The sequence below is a fragment of the Ornithorhynchus anatinus genome, chromosome 8 (genome assembly GCF_004115215.2).
Source record: "Ornithorhynchus anatinus isolate Pmale09 chromosome 8, mOrnAna1.pri.v4, whole genome shotgun sequence".
Classification (NCBI taxonomy): Eukaryota; Metazoa; Chordata; class Mammalia; order Monotremata; family Ornithorhynchidae; genus Ornithorhynchus; species Ornithorhynchus anatinus.
Genome location: NC_041735.1, coordinates 51,885,640 through 51,891,505, shown reverse-complemented (window position 1 = coordinate 51,891,505; position 5,866 = coordinate 51,885,640). Strand labels below are relative to the sequence as shown.

At 43.2% G+C, this 5,866-nt stretch overlaps 1 non-coding gene across 1 annotated transcript; it reads right to left on the bottom strand.

The window, feature by feature from the left end:
- Positions 1 to 240: 240 nt before the first annotated feature.
- On the bottom strand, positions 241 to 378 carry LOC114814139. Its single transcript, XR_003761875.1, has one exon. It is a non-coding gene; the product is annotated as a small nucleolar RNA SNORA7 (small nucleolar RNA).
- Between the last annotated feature and the right edge of the window lie 5,488 nt (positions 379 to 5,866).

Below are 5,866 nucleotides of genomic sequence, written 5' to 3'. Positions count from 1 at the left end.
GCAAAAATAAGCATTGTCTTGTCTCATGCTGTTGAGTCATCTCCGATCCATAGCGTCACCATGGACACATCTCTTCCAGAATGCCCCACCTCCATCTGCAATCATTCTGATAGTGTATCCATACAGTTTTCTTGGTAAAAATATGGAAGTGATTTACCATTGCCTCCTTCCAGGCAGTAAACTTGAGTCTCCGCCCTCGACTCTCTCCCGTATGGCTGGTGCCCAGCAGAGTGAGTTTTGACTTGTAGCAGATTGCCTTCCACTTGCTAGCCACTGCCCAAGCTAGGAATGGAATGGATAGGCCTCTGCTTGACTCTCCCTCCGGTAGTTGAGACTGGTAGAATACTGAAAACTCTCCAGGTGCGACCCTGTGAGGGGAAAAATAAGCATTACCCAGCCTGAAGTAGTGACCCTGATTTTATCTGCACATAAAATTACCCATTTATAAATGCAATAACTCAATCTGCAGAAACTTAGCTTTTGTTCGCAATTGAGGTTGAATGCATCATTTTTGCAGGCAAAGCTAGCCTACCAATTTTGAAAAGTTGCTTTTGTGATGAAATCATTAACAAATGAAAGTATAAAAGGAAGAATCTGTCTTTTAAATTATACTGTCACAGTTGTTATTTCGAGTCACAGTTTATAGCAGATAGAGTGGAAACTTCTCCCAACTCAGGTTTCTTAAAGGGTTCCTACAGTAATATGAATTGGAATACTAGTCAAACATTGGCTATTTAAGGCTCTTCTAATTTAATGGAACCCATTTAGTTTAAAACCAGACAATCAACTTAATGCCAGGCATTCCGTGTACTTAAAGGGATTTGAACATAAAGTCTTTATGTATCATCTGATATTTTGAAAAGCAAAGGGTTTGCTTTTTGTATTAGGACATTTTAATCAAATTGAGCATTTAAAGGGTAAAAGTGCCACTTTTTTTTCACTTAGGATTATAGGAAAGAATGTTTACACCGAACTACCTGGATTCTTAATTAATGGTATATATTGAGTGCTTACTGCATACAGAGCACTGTATTAAATGCTTGGGACAGAGTGCACTACAACAGAGTTAACAGATGCATTCCCTGCCCACAACAAATTTCCAATCTAGAAGAACGAGTTTACAGTTTAATGTAGCTTATAGCCTACATTCTTAGGTGGCAAGGCACCTAGGGACAAATAAAAGAACCTTCAAAGGACTAATTAAATCATGTTGCTGGAAAAGTGGATTAGGACACTGTTCCAAATTTGTCAGCTTTCCCTTTTTCTTTCAGCAAATAATAATAATAATAATAATGGCATTTGTTAAGCTCTTAACTATGTGCCAGGCACTGTACTAAGCACTGGGGCGGATACAAGCAGGTCAGGTTGGACATAGTCCCTGTCCCATGTAGGGCTCACAGTCTCAATCCCCATTTTACAGATGAGGTAACTGAGGCCCACAGAAGTGAAGTGACTTGCCCAAAGTTACACAGCTGACAAATGGCGGAGTCGGGATTAGAACCCATGACCTCTGACTCCCAAGCCCAGCCCCGGCATTTTTCTGACAGTTTGAACTCTGTGGAGTGGAGGTGAAAGGATCAAATACCTCGGACTTTAGGCTAAAACAAGACTTAAGTTTGACAGGGAAACTGGGTGGGCTTATTTACGTCATTTACCTCATTTTTTTGTCAACCAGCCAATCACTGGTATTTATTTAGTATAGTGTACTATACTAAATGCTTGGGAGGGTACAACAGACTTGGTAGATACAGTCCCTGCGCACAAAATTCCTCTAAGTTTCAGAGAGGTATTATTATCCCCTAAGGAAACTGGAACACAGAGAAGGTAAGTGTTACGAGAAGACGTTAAGTCACACAGGAGGCCAGAGGCAGAGCTGGAGCTAAAACAGCAGTCTCTTGACTCCGTGCTCTTTTCACCACTCACCACCATATTAATGATACTAATAGTAGAGAAGCAGCATGGCTCAATGGCAAGAGTCCGGGCTTGGGAGTCAGAGTTCATGGGTTCGAATCCCGACTCTGCCACTTGTCAGCTGTGTGACTGTGGGCAAGTCACTTCACTTCTCTGTGCCTCAGTTCCCTCATCTGGAAAATGGGGATTAACTGTGAGTCTCACTTGGGACAACCTGATTATCCTGTATCTACCCCAGCGCTTAGAACAGTGCTCTGCACATAGTAAGCGCTTAACAAATACCAACATTATTATTATTACGGTATTTGATAAGTGCTTACTATGTGTCAACCATGGGTCTAAGTGCTGGGGTAGATACGAGGTCATCGGGTCGGACACAGTCTCTCTGTCCCTCAAGGGGCTCCCAACCTTAATCCCATTTTACAGATGAGGGAACTGAGGCTCAGTGAAGTTAAGTGGCAATTCCACAAGGTCACACAGAAGACGCGTGGCAAAACCGGGATTAGAACCCAGGTCCTCGGACTGCTCCGCCTGCACTCTTTCCACTAGGCGACACCATCTCAGGAGACCAACTCAGTCCAGATGCAGGATTCTGCTGATGGGCCTTGCTTCTCTGGGCCCGGAGAAGGCAGGCAGTAGCAGCGGAAACTCCAGATCCTGGCCTGAATGGTCTGCAGACAACTTCATCCAGCCCCCTAACCGCACTGCCCACTGACTCCGGTCCACTGCATACGGACAGTCTGCTCTGAACTGGGATGTTTCGCTACTTCTTGCCTGCCTTCCCTAGAGCCCAAGGCAGTGTTTGGATCTGGGATGGCGCTAGGGTCGGTGCTAGCCCTTGAAATTGGCATTCGGCTTCCCGTCTCCGGATGAAAAGGAAGGACGAGGGGAGATTTGCAGAGTGGAACTACCTGCCTCTCCAGTAGTTCCACTTCCTTTTATCACTTCCTCCCAGGATCATGCCTGGGAGGCTTTGGTTCCAGAGACCCACAGGGAATATAGACAGGGTAAGACATCTCGTCTAACAGACATGTATTCATTGCAGTAGAGTTGTTCTTGGAAAGCATTTTTCAGTAAGACAATTTCTGATTGAGCCACGTACTAAAGGTAGTATTTCTGAAGTCCTGCCTGGTTTATGCTGTCTCTTTTAAGAAATGGGCAGAATCTGGGAATTATTTTCAACTGTCTTCAGATTTACTTCATGCAGACCTGAGAAACATCTGCCACACCTCATCAGCAGCCAATGCATTCCACTTCTGAGATTTCAATGATTAGCCTAAATTCAAAGGGTATACGTTACCAGGACAGCTTTTAGTAACTCAGATTTCTTCAAAAATAGATCTGTGATGGTGGTCTGTGCTTTAGATCATTTTCGGGCTACTCTCCTGCTCGCCACTGGGCAGCCCAGAGCCTTCTGGAAGAGAGGAAGAAATTCTGGCCTTCGAATCAAAGAGAGCATTCATAACCTGTTTTTTTCAAGTGTGTGTGGCAACAATTGAATGCTAAACTCTACCCTTGAATAAGAGGAAGATGGGATCAAAGTTTACCTCAATACTGGGAACTTCACAAAACTGGGCTCTCAGCTTATTGTTTAGCTGGAAATTTTAAGGAAGAACTGATTAAGAGTACCCGACAATAGAATCAGATTACAGTCCTTGAAAATATGCTTATTTCAGGAAGGGATATATTGGGGGTTATTGTTAACCATGGATTTACTTATTAAGCTTAATGTGTACAGAGCACTGTTCTAAGCACTTGGGAGAGTACAATATAAGAGAGTATACAAATATACTCTCAGATATATATAGCTGAAGATAGACATACACTTGTTTGAAGGGGGCTATCTCCCCCTTCTAGACTGTGAGCCCACTGGGTAGGGATTGTCGCTATTTGTTGCCAAATTGTACTTTCCGAATGCTTAGTACAGTGCTTTGCACAAAGTAAGTGCTCAATAAATATGATTGAATGAATGAATGAATGAATGTGTTCTTATGTTGAAGGTGCCGGGGAGCCAGTGAACTGTCAAGTTAAAAAACAGCTATACTATGTTCTTTTAGAAAGAAATGATTCATGTCCACAATTTCTCATGGATCTGCTATTGGTAGGTCATGTGCGCCCCTCATCAATTTCAGGAACTGACATTAAAAGTTGCAGGAAATAAATTAATAGAGAGGCACTGAAGGGTATTAACTGCCACAGATTGCCATGGACAGTCCAAATTTAGAGATGCCCGATGTCCAGAAATCCCCTGTATATCCATCTAAGATGCCCAGTTGTCTAGCCAGCATACAGGGTACTTTGGCTCCATCTCCATATTGCTTGGTCTAGCTAAGTGTCCAAGTGCCCTTATTCCACAATTTAAAGTGGTTATTCAAGGTCCCATCAATCAATCAGTGGTATTTATTGACCACTTATTTTTTGCAGAGTACTGTACTAAGCACTTGGTACAATATTAGCAGACATATTCCCTACCCCTGATGAGCTTACAGTCTTTCAGGCCTAGATCAAACAACCAGTGGTATTTATTGAATATTTACTGTGGGCAGAGCACCGTACTAAGCGCTTGAGAAAGTATAATAGTACTGAGTTGGTAGCCATGATCCCTGCCCACAAGGAGCTTTTAGTCTACATGGGAGACAGATATTAAAATAGATTAGAGATAGAGGAAATACAGATCCCCTTGGACAACTGGTTTCCCCATCTGTAAATCCCAGAGTGTACTGAGTTTTTGTCTTCGGACCTCAGCCTGGATCTCGTAAAGGTGGACCAGATTTGGATCAAAGTGAGTGACCCTGTCCATCTACCCCCCATTTGAGCTCTTCCAAAAGGTAAAATCATATTGGTATTTATCATTATTATTAATAAAAATAATGAAGATGATGGTATTTGTTAAGCACTTACTATGTACCAGGCACTGTACTAAGCGCTGGGGTGGATACAAGCAAATCAGGTTGGACACAATCCCTGTCCCACGTGGGGCTCAGTCTCATTCCCCATTTTTACAGATGAGGTAACTCAGGCCCAGAGAAGTGAAGTGACTTGCCCAAGGTCACACAGCAACAAGCAGCAGAGCCGGGATTAGGACCCATGACCTTCTGACTTGCAAGTCCATGCTCTATCCTCTACACCATGCTGCTTCCCTAAAAGAATTGAGGGGCACGAACCCACGACCCTGCGATTAAGAGTCTCATGCACTACCGACTGAGGTGTTTATTAAGTGCCTACTTAATACTGTACAGCAGGCTGCAAACTCCTTGTGGGCAGGGAATGTGTCCACCAACTTTGTTGTATTGTACTCTCCCAAATGCTTAGTACAGTGCTCTGCAAACAATAAGTGCTCAATAAATATCACTGATGGACTGATTGATTATATGCTAAGCCCTGTCCTAAGCACTAGGAGAGTGCAACGCTAAGGGATACGTGCAAGGGTTGAGTTACTACCACCAGCCAATTATGGCTGGTCCTCCTTTAGAATACAGAGGGTCTACAAGCCCCAGGAGTCCAAAGGGAAAAGCACAAATGTGCACTGTAAGCTGCTTTCTTTCCCACCCTCAGAATTGAGGTTGGGCCCAGAAAATTACTAAACAAGGCAATGGATGAGGATTTTCATCCCATATAAAGCTCTACCAATCCCAAGGTCTGTAGGCTGAAACAAATAACTAGTCACATCACTACATTTTTGTTGCTCTCCCATGCAATTCCAGACCTCCAATGTGTTTCTCAAATATGACCCTACAAATAATAATACTACTACTAATAAAGGTATTTGTTAAATGCTTACTATGTGCCAGGCACTGTACTAAGTGCTGATCAGGTTTCTGCTTCATCTGGGGAACAAATCGGCTTGTACCACCTTAGGTTTGAGATTAATAAAATCAATCAATCATATTTATACACACTCACACCGCTCCCTTCCACCACAGCCTCCTCAGCGGCCCCCAAAACTACTACCCTT